This window comes from Lepus europaeus, chromosome 10 (assembly GCF_033115175.1).
Source record: "Lepus europaeus isolate LE1 chromosome 10, mLepTim1.pri, whole genome shotgun sequence".
Lineage (NCBI taxonomy): Eukaryota > Metazoa > Chordata > Mammalia > Lagomorpha > Leporidae > Lepus > Lepus europaeus.
Window position 1 is genome coordinate 32,555,784 of NC_084836.1, and position 23,786 is coordinate 32,579,569.

A 23,786-nucleotide genomic window follows, 5' to 3' on the forward strand; every position below is an offset into this window, starting at 1 on the left:
TTGGCCATGTTCACTGGCTCCTGAACATAAGTGGTGGTATTTTCAGAAATACATTTCATAAGTCCCATGGCTCACATGGGATGATGCTCCACACCCACCTTGTCAGCCTGCAGTTGCTTCACTAACGCCTAATAGCCTTGAATCTCAAACATAGCAGAGGTGCATTTTCAGAACAGCTTCTACCAGGTTTCACAAATTAGATTCCAATGATTTTTTCTTTGACAAAATAAAGATTCATGCTGTACACTCAAGTTCTGAACTTTACACCAATAAAGTAGGAGTAATGTTTCAGGAAGATTGAACAAGAAAAGCTATTTCAATAACCCAGGGAACTGAAGCAACCTTAAAAAGAATTTGATAAGAAAATTACATTCATCAGAATCTACATAATAATTTTCTTATTAACATGAATTGATCTGAATTTCAGTCTCTGTCTCTTGTTCTCACTCTCTTCCACTCTGTGTGTGTGTGTGTGTATAAATTTGGAAATGCCTTTACTTGTATTTCTGTTAAAATGTAAGGTTTTAAGAAATATTTAAAAATATTATAGTTATATTATCTTTTCCTTATTTTAAGTGGTATATTTTTTAAAATCTTTATCTAATTCATAATATTCTAGCATGTAAACATGTATATACAATTTGAATAGATAAAATATGGCTGCATTGGTCTATTTTGTTTGGAGATTTTTGGTAGGATGTTTTGGATTAATGGACAGGATGTTATTTAGACAGATATATCTTTTCAAATTGAAACTGAAGAACAAAGATGTAGTAACAAATATTTAAAGTTTGGTCTTTTCTATAGTCCATCATGTATTTTTTTTTAGAATTATTTTATTTATTTGAATGACAGAGTTACAGAGAGAGGTAGAGCCAGACAGAGAGAGGTCTTCCATTCCACTGGATCATTCCCCAAATGACTGCAATGGCCAGAACTGAGCTGATCCAAAGCCAGGAGCCAGGAGCTCCTTCAGGGTCTCCCATGTGATTGCAGGGGCCCAAGGAGTTGGGCCATCTTGTACTGCTTTCCCAGGCCATAGCAAAGAGTTACATCAGAAGAGGAGCAGCTGGAACTCGAATTGGCACCCAAAAGTATGCTGGCACAAGGTTCAGGCTTCAACTCTATGCGCCACAGCACTGGCCCCAGTCCACCATGTTTTTATGATACATAGTTTTTTTATATCATAAATAAACAGAAGAATTTTGTAATCATTGCTTCATCACTTAAAGCATATGACTAGATTTTAGTTAATGTATTTTCATATGATTTTATGATCTAAAAATGCATAAAATATCTCTATATGGAACTCATAAAAGAATTTGGCAAAGTGGCAGGATATAAAATCAACACAGAAAAATCAATAGCATTTCTATACACAGACTTTGCCATGGCTGAAAAAGAACTTCTAAGATCAATCATATTCACAATAGCTCCAAAAAGAGTTTAATACCTTGGAATAAATTTAACCAAGAATGTCTTAAGTCTCTGTGGTGAGTATTGCAAAACATTAAAGAAATAGAAGAAGATAGAAAAAATGGAAAAATCTTCTAGGTTCACAGATTGGAAGAATCAACATCATCAAAATGTCTATAGTACCGAAAGCAATCTACAGATTCAATGTGATACCCATCCAAATACCAATGACACACTTCATAGATCTAGAAAAAAATGACACTAAAATTCATGTGGAAACCCAGAAGACCCCAAATAGCTAAAGCAATCTTACACAACAAAAGCAAAGCCAGAGACATCAGAATACCTGATTTCAAGACATACCACAGGGTAGTTGTAATCAAAACTGCCTGGTATTGGCCCCAAAAAAGATATACAGACCAATGGAACAGATTAGAAACTCCAGAAATCAACCCATGCATCGACAACTGATTTATCTTTGACAAAGGACCTAAAATCAGTCCCTGGAGCAAGGATAGCCTCTTCAACAAATGGTACTAGGACAACTCAATCTCCACGTTCAGAAGTATGAAACCAGATCCCTACCTTAAACCTTATACAAAAATCACCCAAAATGGATAGATTGAAATCTACAACTCAGTACCATCAAATTATTAGAGAACACTGGGGAAATCCTACAAGACATTGGCATAAGCAAAGACTTCTTGAAAATCCCCAGAGGTACAGGCCATCAAAGCCAAAATTGACATATGGGATTACATCAAGCTGAAAAGCTTCTGTACTGCAAAAGAAACATTCAGCAAAGTCAAGAGGCAACTGACAGAATGGGAGAAATTATTTGCAAACTATGCAACTGATAAAGGACTAAAAACCAGACTATATAAAGAGATCAAGAAACTCAACAACAAAATGAAAGTTGTGGGAGGGGGGAAGCCATTGTAGCCCATAAGCTGTACTTTGGAAATTTATATTCATTAAATAAAAGTTTAATAAATGAAAAAAAAAAGAAATCAGCAAAGGACTTAAACAGGCATTTTTCAAAAGAGGAAATCCAAATGGCCAACAGACACAGGAAAAAACGCTCAGGATCACCAGCCATCGGGGAAATGCAAATCAAAACCACAATAAGGTTCCACCTCACTCCAGTTAGAATGGCTCTCATACAGAAACCAACAAACAACAAATGCTGGCAAGGATGTGGGAGGAAAAGTACCCTTATCCACAGGTGGTAGAAATGTAAACTGGTGCAGTCAGTTTGTGGATGACACTATGTAGATACTTCAGAATCTGAATATAGACCTACCATATGACCCAGCCATTCCACTCCTGGGAATTTACCCAAACCAACGGAAATCACCATCTCAAAGAGTGATTTATAACCCATGTTCATTGCAGCACAATTTACAATAGCTAATATATGGAATCAACTCAGGTGCCCACCAATAGCTTATTGGATAAAGAAATTATGGTATATATACACTATGGAGTACTACTCAGCTGTTAAAAAAATGAAATGCAGTCTTTTACAACAAGATGGATGCAACTAGAAACCATGATAGTGAAGTAAGCCAGTCCCCAAAAGACAGATTTCATATATTTTTTCTGATCTGAGGTAATAGAGTACATAAAATGTAATGCACTGGAGTGGAATGGACATTTTGAGTTTCAATGATTTTTCCCCCAGAAAACTTTTATTTAAGGAATATAAATTTCATGCATTTCATAAATACAACTTTAGGAATACAAAGTTTCTTCCCATACTCCCACTCATATTCCCACCCATCTTCCCCCTCCCTCTCCTATTCCCATTATTTTTTTTACTAAAATATATTTTTCAATTATCTTTATATACATATGATTAACTCTATATTAAGCAAAGAGTTAAACAGATTGTATGGAAAAAATGTTCCTCAACAGTTGAGACAAGGGCTGTTCAAAGTCATTGCACCTCGAAGCATTAATTTTACTTCTATAGATTTCCTTTTAGGTGCTCTATTAGTTATGACAGATCAGGGAGAACATATGGTATTTGTCCTTTTGGTGGGAAGGATGATAGGGTGCTGCCCCTCTTCCAATCCATCTTCCTGCTTATAGCCTGGTAAGGCAGTGGAAGACGACCCAAGTGCTTGGGCCCCTGCACCCACACTAGAAACCTGGAAGAATCTCCTGGCTCCTGGCTTCAGATTGGACCAGCTCTGGCTGTTGCAGCTATTTGGAGAGTGAACCAGCAGATGGAAGACCTTTCTCTCTGTCTCTCCCTCTCTCTCTCTGTAACTCAGAGAAAATCAGAGAAGATGACAAGAGGGGAGAGAGATATATATATAGAGAGATCTACCCTCTTATGGTTCACACTCCCCAGATGGACACAACAGCCAGGGATGGCCCAGCTCCAAGCCAGGAGGTTCATTTGGGTCTCCCACATGGGTGGCAGGGGCCCAAGCACTTGGGCCGTCTTCATTTGCTTTTCTCAGGCCACCAGCACAGAGCTGGATTGAAAGTGGAGCAGCTGGGATAAGAACTGGCACCCATATGGAATATCACAACACAGGTGTCAGCTTTACCCACAATGCCACAAAGCCAGACAATGAGTTATTTCTCTTAAAGATAGGTAAATTATTTTATACTAACTTTTTGTAAGGATTTTTATAGCAAAATTTTATATTTTAAATTTAATATTTTTAGATTCATTGCATATAATTTCTTATAGTTTTTATTTAGTTCTCTTAAACATATGATAAATCATGTCATTAACCTGCTAAAACCTATCATCTCATGATAAAATATGATTCAGTAACTCACCAGTACAGCAAAACTTCAAAAAGTCTTTTTATTCTATCTTGGAAGGCCTGGCTCTGAACTTCTGTAGTCATGAACTCGCAAGAGCTGTTTATTCATCACCCTATGACTTAAGCAGACTATTTTCTGAAAATAAACCTGTGATAAATTACAATGCAGCCATACCATTGTTAAATTTGAAATATAAGATTAAGTAAATACTGCCCCTCCCTTTCCCTATCCCTTCAGTGCTCAGTTATCAGGGAAGGTGGATTACTCATCTTCCAAAAGCAAACAATGGCAAGTCCAAAAGAAATGAAAACCTTTTTCTCAAAGGGTTATTAACAATGACGCTTTGTTCAGTATAACACATTTATAACAAAGCAGGCACAGGGAGGAAATGTTAACCCATTTAATAGAACCAGAATTAATAACACCAAAGATATTACCAAGGATTGAGAAGCAACTCCTTACCAGTGTATAATTAATGAGCTGCATGAACTTATAACTCCCCCTTAAAAAGAATTTGTCACCGACCAAGTTCTAAGCATAAGCTATTAGGCAACTGTAACAGTTTTGATTAGTCAGTTGTTAGGATGTTTATGTACTGATGACTGATGCTATCACCAAGGTCATTTAATAAACTAATATAAAACACAATGAAACCTATCACTTTGGAGCACAAGGAATGCAATATACAACATAACATTTTATCATCTCAAAAATTACATTTATATGTGGTAGGTGCCTTACTTAAGGAAAGAGAAACTAATTGTTGAAAAAACAAGTCACGGAGGGAGGATTAAGATGGCCGAGTAAGGAGGGAGCTGCTCTAGTCTAGAGGATAGCTTTTAAAAAAGTTGAAAGAGTGCAGTCTCAGGGAAGAGCTAGGGAGAAAACAGCAGAGGAACCTCCATGCAAATTGGAGGGACACACTGGACCTACAAGGAGGGAAGGAACACACAAAACTCAGGACCCCAGTAGCCGAGAGCATCCACACCAGCATTAGAGAGTGAGATGAGACCAGACTGTAGCAGCCGAAACCACTGGCAAAAAAGCTGCAGGAAGAGCCGAGAGGGAATCCAGCTTGGAGGCCCATGGAGGAGAGTGTACCTGCCAAACTAGAAGAGAAAAAAACAAAGGGGGGACACATTTCCTTCTCCCTGATCAACCTGCAACTGAGTCCTGTAAAAGCTGATAGAGAGCAGGTGCCATTCTGGACACCGTAACAGCTGCACCAACTCGTGTCTGCACCCAGCAATCAGCCAAGTGGAGACTCCTGAGTCTGGTGGGGAGAACAGACAGGGGACTGGGTGCTCATGACTGTGGGAGGCTTGTGTACCAGGACTGTGAAAACACTGAGGCTGTGTGGGGGGAATCAGTGTGTGGCAGGGACTCTGGGCAGTCATTGTGGAAGGCTCCACACAATCAGGGCTCCCTGGTTACCTGGCATGGGACATTGCTGAGGACTGTAAAGATTTCGTGTGGTCTGTGTGGCAGAGTAGATGAATAATATACCCACTGGGGCTAGTGCCCAGGCACTGGTCTTTTTTGAGGAGAGGAGATGAACTGAGTCTTATGCCAACAGACAAGAACAAACCTCCCCTCTAATTAAAAAAAAAAGATATTTACCATGCCAAACCTGGATGTATCACCTCAGACATGCCCTTCATCCTGGAGCACTGAACAGAGCTCCTTGGTCACACATACCATGCACCTCTAGTTATTCCCTGAAAGCAGACACTCCACTAATCCAAAAAGACATAGTCCAAAGATAAGAGCCAACGCAGCAAAACAAACAAACAAACAAAAACAAAGAAGAAACAAATGAGTATCTTCACAAATGCTGAATAACGAATGCACCAATTCAAGAAACAAGAATAAGGAAGACAACATGACACTCCCAAAAGAACACAACAAGGCAGTTATAATCAAAACAGCCTTGTACTGGTACAAAAACAGATGGACAGACCAATGAAACAGAATAGAAATGCCAGAAATCAATCCAAGTATCTACAATCAACTTATATTTGACCAAGGAACTAACACCAATCCCTGGAGCAAGGACAGTCTCTTCAACAAATGGTGCTGGGAAAACTGGATTTCCACATGCAGAAGTATGAGGCAAGACCCCTACCTTACCACTTATACAAAAATCCATTCAAAATGGACTATAGACCTAAATCTATGACCTGATACCATCAATTTATTAGAGAACATCGAGGAAACCTTGCAAGATATAGGCACAGGCAAAGAGTTCTTGGAAAACACTCCAGAAGCACAGGCAGTCAGAGCCAAAATTAACAAATGGGATTACATCAAACTGAGAAGCTTCTGCAATGCAAAAGTCAGCAAAGTGAAAATGCAACCAATAGAACAGAAGAAATTACTTGCAATCTATGCAACTGATAAAGAATTAATAGCCAGGATCTACAAAGAGATCAGAAACTCCACAACAACAAAACAAACAACCCAGATAAGAAATGGGCAAGGGCTTAAATAGATATTTTTCAAAGAGGAAATCTAAGTGGCCAAAAGACACATGAAAAAATGCTCAGGATCACTAGCCCTCAGGTAAATGCAAATAAACCACAATGAGGTTTCACCTCACCCCAATTATAATGGCTTTCATATAGAAATCAACAAATAACAAATGCTGGCGAGGATGTGCAGAAAAAGGTACCCTAATCCACTGTTGGTGAGATGTAAACTGGTAAAACCACCATGGAAGACAGTTTGGAGATACCTCAGAAATCTAAATATAGACCTACCATATGACTCAGCAATCCCACTCCTGGGATTTACCCAAGGGAAATGAAATCAGCAAATAAAAAAGTTATCTGCACTCTCATGTTTATTACAGCTCAACTCACAATAGCTAAGAAATGGAATCGACCTAAATGTCCATCAACCAAAGACTGGATAAGGAAATTATGGGACATGTACTCTATGGAATACTACTCATAGGTAAAAAAAAAAAAAGTGAAATCTGGTCATTTGCAACAAAATGGATGAATCTAGAAAACATCATACTTGTGAAATAAGCCAGTCCCAAAGGGACAAATACCATATGTTCTCCCTGATCTATGATAACTAATAGAGCATCTAAAAGGAAATCTGTACAAGTGAAATTGACAAGCAATGACTTGAACAGTCCTTGTCTTGACTATTCGAGGAACAGTTTTTTTTTCTCTTCTTTATACTATGTGCTAAACTTTTAACATAATCATACAGGTATAATGTCACTGATGATTGTATTCATTAAATAAAAGGTTACATTTGGGGGAAAAAAAGCAAAAAGAAAAAACAAAACAAAACAAAAAAAGTCATTACATAGCTAACTGACCTATTAGTACAATCACTGATCTTAGCACACTCAGAGAACTTATTACACCCAAACTTAAGGACAATATGAAATAAATTAAATGTAAGAAATGCTCCAATTCCAATTTAAGTTTTTTTTAAAGTTTTTAAAGGTAGAAAAGATATTTGAAAAGAAAATATCTAAATTTACATTGCTTTAAAATGTATACTATATTAATAAAAATGATCACAAATGATACCAAATATCTTAACATTTAATTTTTTTTTTTTTTTTTGACAGGCAGAGTGGACAGTGAGAGAGAGAGACAGAGAGAAAGGTCTTCCTTTTGCCGTTGGTTCACCCTCCAATGGCCGCCGCGGTAGCGCGCTGCGGCCGGTGCACCGCGCTGTTCCGATGGCAGGAGCCAGGTGCTTCTCCTGGTCTCCCATGGGGTGCAGGACCCAAGGACTTGGGCCATCCTCCACTGCACTCCCTAGCCACAGCAGAGAGCTGGCCTGGAAGAGGGGCAACCGGGACAGGATCGGTGCCCCGACCGGGACTAGAACCCGGTGTGCCGGCGCCGCAAGGCGGAGGATTAGCCTAGTGAGCCACGGCGCCGGCCTTAACATTTAATTTTAAAAAATTATATATAAAATTGAAATTATGCACCAAAAATTTTCAGTAGAAACATGCCTTTTTGTTGATGTGAATACTGAGATGTAGAACCCCAAGCCAAAATGACATTATAGGAGACATTTGTCAGTGGCATAAGAATATCCAACAACAATATGGATTTACTTGGATGAATGTTGATTATATATCAGGAGTGTCACTTAGTTCTTCACACAGATTAACTGCAGTGCAAATACTGGTACTAATTTGTTTTATAGAGGAGAAAGTTGAGGTATTTAGTAGTATTGGCCTAAAGTAATGGGGGTATAGTCTGAGCCCAGGAACCTTCTTGTGATTGTCATATCTTGTTGGGGTCTTGTCTCCTTTGAATAGTTTGCTAGCTCTTTTAGGAGAGAAATTATATCTCAAATTTCTAGCATATTCTTCCAAGTGCTTTTCGCAGAGCTGGTGTCTAGCTAATGTGTTAACTGATATGAAGATCATCTTGGTACATGAGAAAGAGCTCATTTCAAAGACCCAAGTAGAATTACTAAAAATTAGTTTCACTGAAGTGTATAGGATCATTTAACATACTACTGAGAACTAAAACAAAGATATTTGAAAGTATACCTAAAGCAGGAAAGTTCTGGATACAGTGGGTGTAAAACAAGCTTTAAGAAATACAATAAAAGGGGCCAGTACTGTGGCATAGCTGGTAAAACCGCTGCCTGCCATGCCAGCATCCCATATGGACACTGGTTTGAGTCCTGGCTGCTGCACTTCTGATCCAGCTCTCTGTTGATGGCCTGGGAAAGCAGTGAAAGATGGCCCAAGTCCTTGGACCCCTGCACTCATGGGGGAGACCCAGAAGAAGCTCCTGGCTCCTGGCTTCAGATCGGCCCAGCTCCAGCCATTGCAGCCAATTGAGGAGTGAACCAGCAGATGGAAGACCCCCCCACACCCCGCCACCTCTTCCTCTCTATAACTGCCTTTCAAATAAGTAAATAAATCTTTTTTTAAAAAAAGAAACACAGTAAAAATATAGAATCTTATATTGTGTTTTGACCACAAAAAAAGAAAACATAGTAAAATATCAGAAACCAAGTATTTTAAGTAGCTCAAAAGAAATTGGAAAAAAGAACAAGAGTAATTATTAATACCATTACATTGACTAACTCTTAATTAAATGCTTAACATGTAAATGAATACATGAATTATTCATGAAATTTGAGCCTCTTTGCTTCAAAGTAAAGTGTCAAATATAAATTATTTTCAACATGGTTGAGTTCCTTGCACATAGCATCTAACTGTTGCCACACATACCCCATCTCACTAGACAGATGTTCTCAACACATGGCATAAATAACTAAAATATTCCATCACAAATTTGGAATGTAGAATGTGAGAGAGGCATGAAAGTTGTGAGTAAGGGAATTATGAGTAGGATCTCTAAATGTCAGTCAAAACAAGCACATAATCAAAGAGTATTCCTCTCTCCCTTTTCCATTAAAGCATTGATATATCAAAGAAGCTAGAAGATACCTTCAAATTTTAGAGAAGGACCTAATATTCAGATAAGTTACTTGTTTTAAAAAAAAGATTTATTTATTTATTTAAAAGAATTACATAGAGAAAGAAGGAGAAGCAGGGTGAGGAGGGTCTTCCATTTGCTGGTTCACTCCCCAGTTGGCTGCAATGGCCGTAGCTGCACTGTTCCAAAGCCAGGAACCAGGAGCTTCTTCCCAGCTTCCCATGCGGGTACAGGGGCCCAAAGACTTGGGCCATCTTCTACTGCTTTCCCAGGCCATAGTAGAGAGCTGGATTGGAAGTGGAGCAGCCGGGACTCAAACCAGTGCCCATATGGGATGCCGGCACTACAGGTGGCAGTTTTACCTACTACACCACAGCGCTGGGCCCATAAGTTACTTTTAACTTTGGGAAAAGTATATGATGTCATTCCTGTCCAGGAAGTTCGAGCTAGGAGAGGTAGTTGGGAGTAGGTTTAGGAATGGTGTGGGTGTATTGGTGAGAACCAGATTTTTTTTTAACCTATAGCAGTCTTCCATAGAACTGAAAGAAGGTGGGTATTTCTAAATTATTTTTCAACAAAAATGTAACAATGCCATTACCCAATAAACAACAGCTTATTTTTTCTTTTTAAATTTCACATCCTAAATATCTTAGCATCTACCACTATATAACCAAGCATCCCAAAGTATACTGGCTTAAGATAACCCGTTTATTATTTCTCACTTCTACATGTTGACTGGGATGAGATAGTTGGTTCTGTTCCTCAAGGCATTGACTGAATTGATCATATGACTGAATCCTGATGGCAGCTCAGTGCAGGCTGGAACACATAAGACAGCCTTTCTCACAGTGGGCGGCAGGTAGAGCTGACTATTTTCTGGGGTGTCTGGTTTGTTTTTTTCCATGTGGACTTTCATTTCCCCAAGGACTTTCTCTCCATGTTGTTTCCCCAGACTTCCCGGGATGGTACTGGCTCCCAATAAAACCAGGAACTGCACAGCATATTAAGGATTATCCTCAAAGTCACGTATGTGCCTTATAAAACATTACAGTTTTGGCTGGCACTGCGGCTCACTAGGCTAATTCTCCGCCTGTAGCACCGGCACACCGGGTTCTAGTCCCAGTTGGGGTGCTGGAATCTGTCCCGGTTGCTCCTCTTCCAGTCCAGCTTTCTGCTGTGGCCCGGGAAACAGTGGAGGATGGCCCAAGTCCTTGGACCCTGCAACTGCATGGGAGACCAGGAGGAAGCACCTGGCTCCTGGCTTCAGATCGGCACAGCGTGCCAGCCACAACGTGCTGGCCATAGCGGCCACTTGGGGGGGGTGAACCAACAGAAAAAGGAAGACCTTTCTCTCTGTCTCTCTCTCTCTCCCATTGTCTAACTCTGCCTGTTAAAAAAAAAAAAAATTATCGTTTTAAGACAAGTCACAGAGCCAGCTCAGATTCAAAACAGGTCTGAGAAGAGTAGAAAAATCACATTTTCAAGAGGCGTACAGGAAGAGAAAGCTTGTTACTCCGATCTTTGGAACAATGCTGTATCAAATGAAAATATTAGTGTCATAAATCTGAACTCTACATTAATCGCAGGGATAACTGAAGCTGCTACTTTAAGAGCAGACTAAGAAGGGGAGGTGTGTCCTAGGCAAGACAGGAAACTAAGAGACCTATTAATGACTGTTTCTCTAAGGGGAATGGATAGAATAACGCTGGAGTCAAATGTGCATCCACTTTCCAATGAAGCTCTCCTTTTATTATGTGAATTTAGTGAAATATAAAAGGTAACCTATTGGGCTTTGGGTAAAAGTTTACCCTCAAGAAGTCAGACAGGTCACTGAAGACCACTCAATTCACTCATTTCTCATTCTAAGGACTGAACATCAACAGACCCAACCCACATAATGGAAAAATAGAAGTCCGGCTGGATTTTTTATTACCAACATGGTTCAGCATTAATTTTCTCTAGCCAAAGTCCTTAAATAAGCTAATATACCTATTCATATTACTGGGAAAATTTAGAAAGTAATGACTGCAGAAAACAAATGAAACAAAGCAGAAAACAAAAAGTCGCTTTCCATTTGTAGGCATGGCTTAGAATTAGGCTTTTTATTTTGAGTGTTTTGTCTCTTGGTTGTCCAAAATCCAGATGTGTTCAGGAGCTGGAAACTCCGCACTGTATAAGTTTTGGGGGTAGGCAGAACCCAGTCTTCTCCTTGGCTGCTGACCGGGTGCCATGCGTTATCCCCTCTAACCTACGACAGCTGGCTTGTTGGCACATGATCTAGAACTGGCAGCTAGTACTCCAGAACGGAAGGACCTGTGCAAAGGTGCAAGGACACCTAGGAGATTGTCTAAGGTGGCAGAGACAGAGTGAAGAGCCCCAGGCAAGTCCTTAGTAGTGGGCATGACATCAAATCATGCCCCCGTGTTTTGTGCCCATCCTCCTTTGATTCCTAATCACTTTGAGTGTGGTGTTTTGGCTTTCCAATCTCACTCCAAGAAATTATTTCTCTGATATTTAGAAGCAGGTAATTTTGTAGCTTTGCAACTATAAGTCCCGGCTGGATAGGCAGGTGAGTGGGTTACTCATTTACAAATATTTATTGAATATCTAATATACAAGACATCAGAGGTATAACATGAAATAAATGAATAAAAGCTAAGTTCTAACCCTGGTAGAGTTGGCATTCTAATGAGAGGTATAGCAGAACACAAACAGGAAGATGACAAACCACAAACACAAAACCAAACTAGTAAAATGCATGCTGTATTTGCAATGGAGGAAAAGGAAGCAGTGAAAGAGGTGTTCACTCATTGACTGCTTTGGAATTCTAAATAGTGTTATTAGGAGAATCCCACTGGGAAAATAGCATTGGAGCAAAGGAGATAAGGGGCCCGAGGCAGGAGTGAGCGTGGAGGGTTTTGGTGCAGAAGGAAGGCAATGTGGCTGCAGAGTCAATACAGACTGGTGGAGGTCAGAGCAGGGATTAAGTGAGAGTGAAGCGGGCCCGGAAGCCACTGTCAGTTCTTTGTCTTTTATCCTGAGTAAGCAGGAGAACCTTGACTAGACTGCATCTTAATTGAATTTGGTTTTGCAGGGATAACTGAGGCTGCTATTTTCAGAATAGACTAAGAAGGGGAGGTGTGTCCTGGTAAGACTGGAAGCTAAGAGACCTATTAATTATCTCAGTAACCAGTTAACAGCTCTTGGTGTCTTGGGCTAGAAATGGTGAACATTGAAAATTTTCATTTGTTTTTTCCCAGTCTGGCTGCTTTTAATATCAATTTGGGATTAGGAAAACAATAGTTTCTGCCCTGGCTTTATTCACATTATTATAAAGTCTTTTTGAAGCTACTGCTTTCCAAAAGCTCTATTTCCCACTAAAGAATGTGCCAGTCATGTATTTTCTTTTCCAGTTTTTGCTTTAAGGCTCCCAGACACACTGCCAAGCTCTGTGGCTGGCTGGTGTAGCAGGCAGATGCCCGTGTGGAGCTATTTGGCTCCCTGTGAGAAATTCCCTGACTGGAGCAAAATTCCCACAGCAAGGAAGCTATTCCTCTGCAAAGTTATGACTTTGCAAATGTATGACTTTGCACTTGTGCTTGACATAGTCACTTAACTCCTCATTGACACATTAGATCAGATTAGTTTACCAACACAGAACTAGAGATAGGATTTAGGAAGAAAAGAGGAAGAAAGAAACATTTCCAAAGGTGGAAACCCAAGGATATGGTTGGTACAAATAAGAGGAGCCTGGGAGAGCAGAGACGCAATGAAATCACCAGGAAAATTGTACATCTTTCAAAATTGGTGTGCATAAACACACAAATAATCAGGTCCCACTGTCCCAGGGCATTGTAGAATTTGTTGAACTAAATCCCTTTCAAAAATCAAGCCGTACTTAAAGAGAGAAATATTAAATGTTTCCTATTCTTTCTTAGTCTCTCTCCCATTTTGTAGGGATCCTGTGGGTTTTCAAATGACAGGACTTGAAAACAGTGTTTGCTAGAGTCCGATTTCAAACTCATTCCACTGAAGTCATTGTACTTTCTCAGGGAATTAGGGTACCAGAAGGAGAGCACTAATGCAGATGGAAAACAGTACTGCAGTCATGTAATTTCCAAAACATACTCATGAAACCAAGTTTCTATTCATTACCCCGTATCTAATTGTAACTAATTATAATACATATATATAATTGTAATTATATATATATGTATTTACCCCATATCTAATTGTAACTAATTATTATATATTTATATATATATACACACACACACACATGCATGCTCTGGTCCTCTTACTGCAAAAGAAACATAGCTTAAATTATCCTTGCTTTTTTTTTAATATCATAAAACAACAATTGCTTTTATGATGCATCCTTATTTCTGGTTGTGTTTTCCATGATGTCCAAACAAAAAAGCACCTGCCTATACCCTCCCTGCCAGTATCAAATACTAACTCAGTTGATACACACTAGCTGTGTTGAGTGGTAGGGATGAGACAGAGCAGCAGAAAGCAAGAGTTAGACGTTCACAGGTATTCATTGCACAAGCATAGAGATTCAAACCCTGACTTCCGTACTTAAGATCTTTGGAACACTGGACATGTGTGCAGTGGCATCATGTCCTTCCACATCAATGTCCAAAGCAGAAGGGCGGGCACTTGTCTTTGCATGCCTCTCCTCGGGAAGAGTTCTCAGAAGCCCCAGGAGCTCCCTGCTGATTCCATCAGCCTGCACTTGGTTAGGCGCTCATGTTGGGCTGCAAGCATGGCCGACAAAGTGACTATCTAGCATTTTCCTTCCTTATGTGAAGTTTCTGCAGAAAAAGAATGACTGCAGGGACGTGGCCATTGGACAGAAAAGCACGCCTGCTCCATGGTAATTGGCTTCATAAGCACTTACAAATGGTAGTTCCTTTCCCAATTCTGTTGTCAGCACAGTATGTCAAGTGCTGGCAGACACACAGACCACTCTACCTTTTGTAACGGTTGTGAAGTGCAAGCTCACAGCCTCTATTTCCCACAAGCTCAGCATCTATATTTCTATTTTGGAAGTATCACTAAACTGCCTGGTGAAAAAAGGCAACAGCAACAAAAAAACAACAAGGAAAACGTCTTCCTTTTTTCCGCTGGGCTTACCGCTGTACGAACATGCTATACAGGCAGATGTGGGTAGAGAAGTGAGAGAAGAGCCAGGGTTCCAAGTTATTGTTTTGGCTATAACGGTTCATGGCTATCTCATTGTATCCCCCAGGTGGATGTACCTTATTTCTCTTTTCAATACCTAAAGGCTGACATGTAGTAATTGTGTGGCTCAATGGGGTACACATCAGGGTGAGTAGCCAGACCTCTGATGGATTGATCTCATAAGATGTGTTACTTACTGCTCATTCTGCTCATGTTGTTTTGCTCTATCTATTCCACGTGGGAAGTGATTTATTTTTGGCAGTGTTTCGTTTTTTGATGCTGGTGGATTAAAAAAGCATATTAAATATTTTAAAATAAATCCCTTTTCTCAGAGAGGCAGGGCAGTAGAACAGTACAGAACAGTGCCCTGGGAGAAAGAACAGAGCTTACAATGAGCAGAGTCAATGGAACAGGTAGGCTGAGAGATAGCATTGCAGTAGCTAGAGTTAGTTACAGTATTTAGAAAACCAGGCAGTCAGTATTTTGTAAAGGGCTCAGGAGGAAAGCAAGGCCCTCATTAAAATTAATTGATGAAGACACAGTTCTGAGAAATTGTACTCAGTAAAAAGGCACAGACATATTGAAAAATAAAACTTAAAAGTCAGTTGTGGACATTCCAGCACAAACAACTTTGTTCATTCAATGGCCATTTGAAAACAATACCAATGGCCATCACCACTGATGTATGCTATAACCAAATGAAGACAAAAGCTGAAAACTTCATTATTCTTGTGTGTCTTTTCCTCATCACTTTATAGCCATTTGTATATGTGTTTATGTTTCTGGATTTTTATTTTCCCAAAATTAATATAAATTTTGTCTGCAGAAGACATACAATTGTTCTTCAAAATGTTAATAGAAATTCGAATTCCAAGTTAAGTTTATTTTAGTGCAAAAGTAATTTGAAATTCATGAATATGAAGGATCTTTTAAAAATCCATGGGAAAAGTGTATTATGAAAAAGCTATGCATACATTTCAAACTGTTTTGCATCAAAATAAGCATCCTATTATTCTATTTTTCCATCATGTTCTTAAAGCACCCTTGTATATACTTATCTGGGCATTTGTAAATTAGATCAGTGTTACTGATCTAATCAGTCTTGGGATGCTACTGTTGGCTATCCATATCTCCAGGATATGATATACTAGGATTAGTCCTTCCATTCTGGTCCTTTAGGATGTCTCAGGGTTGGGTGCCATATTATACCACAGCAGTGTGATGAGAGAAACAGAGGTTAAAGACTTCATCATCCCTACCTGAAAACACAACCCCTGAAACCTTTACAAATGTGTTCATTAACTCAGCAACCACAGAGTTCAGAGTCAACAGGCAGGAAGAACACAGAAATAGAAGAAGATCCATGCGTGTTTACTCTTTGGCTGTGCACTTTCAGAATACAATGGTGGGAGAAGGTTTGTTCCAGAATTTCCCATAGATACTCCTTAGGAAATGCATTTAAAAAGAGTAAAATAGTCTTTTTATGACTCAAGTAGTATTATTTTAGCTGACATGTAATTAGGTAGGGACATTCCTTTGTTATTTGTTTCCTGGACTATAAAGGTGGCATTTAATGTAACCCTGTTTCACTTGTATTTCTATTTGATATATGGTAATGACTAATTCCTGTTTTATAAAAATTAAAATATTTACCCACACATCTTCAAGAATGCTATTTTTATTAATAGATTAACATTTATTTTGTAAACAACTTAGGCATTCTTTTTGACAATGTGATATTCTTGTCAGGTAGCTTGAGCAGGCATTGAGAAACCTTTAATTTCTTTCTGTGGAGATTAATGTAAGCAGTACAATGAACTTTATAGATATAACAACATACAGAGACAGGAGACTTCACGTTTGGATCGTTCACATTTGGCTCTTTAGAAGTATGTAGCAGGCACAGGAGGTTGAGAAACATGGCCTTTAATCAAGGAGACGACTGGGAACCCAAGTCAGAAGATGGCATTGAGCAAAAAGGTGGAATGGTCAGAATGTGTGGTTAGCTCTTCTATTCATGCCGTTTTATAGTATTTTACTCCCCAGGTAATCCGTGCTCAGGTGTTACATTTTTCCTTCTCACTAGAATCTGTCTCAGTAGTTCAACTTGAAGCTACTCTGTTATCTGTTCTAGGTACTATTCCATTGTTAACAGTAGAAATGTCGTTTTATTAACAAAACTGCAAGTCCAAGATGGGATAAAATTTTGGTCAGAGACCTCCTTCTAAAATGTTTTCTAGGTACTTCAATAAATCCAAGTAGAGACTTTCCATGAAACACTTTTATACTATAATTCTTCTGTGTCCTACTGATGTCCATAGAGTTATTTAAATGCCTTTAAGCAAATTCTATGTCAGGTTTTATAACAAAACAAAAAGAAGGTCATGGATAGCTATTACTTTGGGAAACAGGACTATTACCAGGTACCCCAAAGTCGAGACCACTTCTACTGAGGTTGTTAACACATAAAAAAAGGAAAAAGAAATTTGTAACTTAAGACTCTGGTAAATATCTATTAGTCTTCTGGCCATGTGTGTACATTTGTAGTGTACATTGCCATACTGCGCAGACTTCATATTTACTATTTTCTCCAGAATGTTTGTATACTCATTTTGAAAAGACAGAACAGTAAGGATGTTGTGGATGTCACCAAAATGTAACAAGGTAAAATAATTCCCCTAGATTGAAAGAATTATAATAGTGCCTCCACTAGGAAAAGCAGCAAGTTCTGTCAACATCATTCCTTTCATTATCCAACCTTGATTTCTGTTTTTTTGCAAAAACCATGAAACTGTACCTTTAGTATTCTAGAACAATAAGTAAAATGTTAGTGCTTATGCTTAAGGTTTAGATGAGACCAAATCATTATACAGAAAATATCTTACACTAGTAAATGAACTCTTAGACTTTCCCTAAATACCTTTTATGTCAACAGAACCTCTGAAGCTGGCATGCCACAGAGGTCAGAAACTAAGCCTGCAATTTCCACTCACTGCCACCAGGTGGTGGTGGTACCTCAGCAAAAGTGAACCAAGTCACTTGACAATTACAACAGGCAGAGTTGATAAAGAGTAAGTACACTATTCCTTTATTTTTTTAATGCTTTAAAATTTTTTAATATAATTTTATTTGAAAGGTAGAGCAACAGAGATATGTAAAGAGAGAGAGAACTTTGATAGGCTGGTTCACTACCCAAATGCCACAAAAGCTAGGGTTGGGCCAGATTGAAGCCAACAGCCAGGAACTCAGTCTAGGTCTCCTTTCTACAAGTCACAAGAATTTTTTTTTTTACTTTTATTTAATAAATATAAATTTCCAAAGTACAACTTTTGGATTATAGCAGCTTTTTCCCCCCTAAACCACCCTCCCACCTGCAACCATCCCATCTCCCACTCCCTCTCCCATCCCATTCTTCATCAAGATTCATTTTCAATTATCTTTATATGCAGAAGATCAATTTAGTGTATACGAAGTAAAGATTTCAACAGTTTGCACCCACACAGAAACACAAAGTATAAAGTATTGTTTGAGTACTGGTTATACTGTTAATTTACAAAGTACAGTACAACAGATTAAGGACAAAGATCCTATGTGGGGAGTAAGTGTACAGTGACTCCTGTTGTTGATTTAACAGTTGACACTCTTATTTATGACGTCAGTAATCACCCAAGGCTCTTGTCATGAGCTGCCAAGGCTGTGGAAGCCTCTTGAGTTTGCCAATACCGATCTTATTTAGACAAGGACATAGTCAAAGTGGAAGTTCTCTCCTCCCTTCAGAGAAAGGTACCTCCTTCTTTGATGGCCTGTTCTTTCCACTGGGATCTCACTCACAGAGATCTTTCATTTAGGTTATTTATTTATTTATTTATTTATTTTTTGCCACAGTGTCTTGGCTTTCCATGCCTGAAATACTTTCATGGGCTTTTTAGCTGGATCCAAATACCTTAAGGGCTGATTCTAAGGCAAGAGAGTACACTATTCCTTTTATGAGGACTTCAAGAGACAAAGCTTGATAGGATGTGATACAGAAATAAGTACATCATATTCAGAATAAGATCTGCTGACAACGGTCAGCTACAATAGATTTTCAATGTCCACTCATCTCACCCATAGAAACAAAATTGTAATTGTCAGGTAGAAAGTTTAAAAACAAGGATGGGGTGTATTTATGGCAGGCATTGTGATACAGTGGGTTAAACTGCCACCTGGGATGCCTGTACCCTCTATTGCAAAGCCTAGTTCAATTCTCAACTATTCCACTTTGGATTCAACTTCCTACTAATACACACCCTGGGGGGAAGCCTATATTGGTTCAAGTATTTGGGTTCCTGCCACCACGTGGGAGACCTGGATGAAGGTCCTATCTCCTGGCATAGGCCTGGCCTAGCCCTGGATGCTGTGGTCTTTGGAGAGGGAACTCACAGATAAAAGATCTCCTTCCCTTTCTGTCTGTTTCTGTCTCTGATTCTCTGCCTTTCAAATAAATAAAAATAAAACACAATAATGGTTGAAAAAATGAGGTTGAAAATTGGTTTAGGTCATTACTTATCAAGATATGGTTCACAGACCATGTATGCTTTCTGTAGTTACTAAACATACAGATTCCTGGGCCTCTCTCCAGACCTACTAGGATGAGAGTTGAAGTGTGTGTGTGTGTGTGTGTATGTCTGTGTTATGAAAGATTTAAAAAATTGAAAATGACATTAAAGTTTACCCTGTTGCAGAAAAAACTGAAATTCATACATAGTTTTTTTATAATACATACTTGCCAGGAGCTTTTTTTCTTTTTTAAAAAGATTTATTTACTTATTTTGAAAGTCAGAGATTAAAAGAGAGAAAGAGAAGAGGGAGGGTCTTTGAACCACTGGTTCGCCCCCTAGATGACTGTAATGGCCTGCACTGGGCCAGGCCAAAGGCACCAGCCACAAGCTTCCTGAGAATCTCACACTGGGTGGCAGGGGCCCAAGCACTTGAGACTTCTGCTGCTGCTTTCCAAGGCCATTAACAAGGAATGGGATCAGAAGTGGAGCAGCTGGGATAAAAACTGGTGCCCAAATGTGATGCTGGCATCATGGGAGGGGGATTTCCCTGCTATACTACAATCCCAACTCTGCCATGAGCTTTTGATAGGTTAGGTATATTTAATTAACAAGTCTTCAAGTAATTTCAAGCATTTTATGCCCATTGAAGTTTGTGAATCCCTACAATGACTTTCATATGCTATTTTAAAATTATCTTTCTGATATAATTTCTGATTCCTACTTATTTTTGAATAACAGAAAATAAAGAACTAAATTATAGGTATACATGAATTTTTCGCAATAATAACTTTATAAACACATATTGAAAATAAATAATGCTGGATTTGTCTGATAAACTATGGTGCGGTAAGTTGATAAACAGTCCAGACAGATGTGGAACAGAAGCCAGAGAGGGGAATAAGTCAAGTGCTGGGGAAATCCATCATGGTAGGTCATGGTCTGTGAACAGTTTTTGAAATGTAGAATCCTAAACTTCAGCCCTAACCCTGTAAATACAAACTTGACTGGCCTCTGGCTTAGGGATTGATTTTAGAAAATTGTCAAAGTTCATTAACATGCACAGCCCTAGTTGAAAAACTATTATAGGAGGAAATCAAGAACTGAATATTTTGATAGGAATTTGGGCAAAAGACAGACATGAAACAGATACTCAGTTATCAGACTGGGGCATGAAAATATTGTGTTGGTCAAAAAGAAAGGGCTGAGATTACAAATACATAAATAGTGAGACCTCTGTTATTGAAAAGTAAAGGTGGGGCCAGAGTTGTAGCTAGAGGGTTAAGCTGCTGCCTGTGACGATGCTGGAATCCCACATGGACACTGGTTTATGTCCAGGTTGTTCCACTTCTGATCCAGCTTCCTGATAATGGTCTGGGAAAAGCAGTGAAAGATGGACCAAGTATTTGGCCCCTGCCACCCATGTGGGAGACCTCGATGAAGCTCTTGGCTCCTGGTTTCAGCCAGGCCCAGCCCTGGCCATTGTGGCCATCTGGGGAGTGAATCAGCAGAAGGAAGATTTCTCTGTCTCTCCCTCCATCTCTGCAACTCTGAATTGCAAAATGAACCTGAAGAAGAAGATATAAAGTATCTTCTGCTAAGAGTATATTTAAGGATGGGAGTGAGCCTCCAAATATGGGATATATAGCCCTCGATACAGGATTTGGAGAAGGTTCAGATATCAACCACGGAGTTGGAAAGATGATTTCAACAGCCCCTTTTCTGAAAATTTTATTTCAGTATAGGAAATTCACTTCTTATAAGCCTGGAAAACCTGATGAGTTGTTAACAAAAGATTGGAAAATGATGTGCAGTTTTAAAATTATAGGCCTTTATTGTCTGGAAAATGCTCTCATTTCAACCTGCTCTAATTCATGTAGGAATTCAAAAAGGAACCAAACCACCAACAGTCTTACTGGCAAATATTGCAACTAATTCACACATCCTGGTCCACAGGACTCTTCATGCCTTACATTTTGTACATTGAATTTTTTTTCAAAGATTCATTTATTTATTTGAGAAGCAGAGTTACAGGAGAGGAAGAGACAGAAAGTCTTTCATCTACTAGTTCACTATCCAAATGGTCACAATGGCCAGAAATGGGCTGATCAGAAGCCAGGAGCCAGGAACTTCTTTCAGGTCTCCCACGTGGGTTCAGGGGCCCAAGCACATGGGCCATCTTTCACTGCTTTCCCAGGCCATAGCAGGGAGCTGGATTGGAAGTGGAGGAGCTAGGACATGAATTGGTACCCATATGGGATGCCAGCACTGCAAGTGGAGGCTTAACCTGCTATGCCACAGCATTGGCCCTGTACATTCACTTTAAATGGATGAATGATCAACAAATGCCTACTGCTCAATATTTAGACAAACAAACCCAAAATAACTACCTCTGAGTTTGGCAGTGTTTATAGTGTTTATAAAAAGCAGCAAAGTGCAAAACATAGGGCAGTATGAGTTTCATTAATTCCTTTTTCCATTAAAAAACATTTGATGCCAGTCGCAAAACAAAATGGAGTTCATTTGTTTTCCTCTTTTGTCTAGCTTGGACACTAGCTGGGAGTTGCTTGGCTATTTTTCTGCTAAAGAGAGATTGCTTTCTTTCTCTGCCTCTCTAATAATTTTTAAAATTATGTGGTTAAAGGTTTCTTGCTACTTTATGAAAAGTGAAACACATGCAAACTTCTGTGAGTTTAATTGTGTTTTGCTTAAAATATGTCATAGGCTTTTATCTAGGTCACTATATCTAACTCATTCTTTTTAAACATGCATAACTTTTAAATCCATTATTTATTCAGCCATTCTCCTATTGATTAAAAATTGTTTGGTTGTTACTATGGTTCCTCCATGCCAAATATTATAAAAAATAATTTTATATACAGTCATACAATTGTTATCTCTATGCATATGATCATGTAAATATATAGCCAAATGTGTTTTTATTTCAATAGCTATCATTGTTTTTTTTCTGTCTAAATATTTTAAGCATATTGTAACAATGCATATTCTCATGATTAATGAATGGGTGAGCTTGTTTTCTCATACTCATGCTAGAGCTACTCGTTCTTGAGTTTTTTATTGTTTGCCAGTGTGAGAGGTTGGGAGTTGCAGGCCACTTTGGTTTTTATCTGCATTCCCTGATCATTAATAAAGAATAATTATTAATGTTGATCTCTTGAAATGTATAGCTGAAAATAATTACTTTTTTTTCAAGATTTACTTATTTATTTGAAAGGCAGAGGAGAGGGAGAGAGAGGGAGAGGGAGAATGAAAGTGAGAGGGGGAGTCATCTTCCACTGCTGGTTCACTCCCCAAATGGCCACAACAGCCAGGGCGGGATCAAGTGGAAGTCAGGAACCAGGAACTCTGTCCGGCTCTCCTAAGTGGGTGGCCAAGGCCCAAGCACTTGGGCCATCTTCCACTAATTTCTCAGGCTCATTAGCAGAGAGCTGGATCAGAAGTGGAGCAGAGGGGACTTGAAATAGCAACACGATGCTGGTCCCAGAGGTAATTATATTCTAATTCTTCCTTAAAAGCAGAAGCTAGAGATATCAAAATAATTATGCCATAAATCATTTTTTAGGGCTGAAAGGATCATCTTCAAATGTAGAACTGAGATGGAAATTTCAGTTAAATAGACAGTCCTCTACAAAAAATTATAGTTTGCTAGAGAACTTAGTTTCTTAGCATCTCCAAATAAAGACTAGTTGTTAGAGAGAAAGATAAAATTTGAGAACAGTATTTCTTAAAGGACAGTTCAATGGTTGCTACATCACATCAATTAGGGTCTGTTAAAGAAGCTGATTTCTGGTCTACATCACAGACTCTATAACAATTTTTGTGCGACAGCCTGTAACCTGCATATTAGTCATCTCTGGAGAGATTAATAATCTTCCCAAAACTAAAGTTTTATTGAAGAAAATGTGTATATAAAAATTAAACTATCAGGGCTGGCTTTGTGACATAATGAGTTAAGCCACCACCTGCAATGCTGGCATGCCACGTGGGTGCCTGTTTGAGAGACCCAGCTGCTCCACTTCTAATTCATCTCCCTGCTAATGCACCTGGGAAAGCAGCAGAAGATGGCCCAAGAGTTTGAGCTCCTACCACCCCTGTGAGAGACCTAGATGAAGCTCCTGCTCTTGGCTTTAAACTGGCCCAGTCCTGGCCATTGCAGGCATTTGGGGGAGTAAAACAGTGGATGGAAGATCTCTCTCTATCTCTTCCCTTTTCTAGAATTTTGCCTTTCAAATAAATAAAACACATCTTTTTTATTAAATGGAACTATCTGAACTGTATAATTTTATGGGTTTCTTCATGGTGAATCATGCAATTATTTAAAACAAGACATAGAGCATGAAGACATTAGGAAAGCCTTTGTTGTATTTAGTTGCCATCATTAAACTTATCAAAAGTAATCATT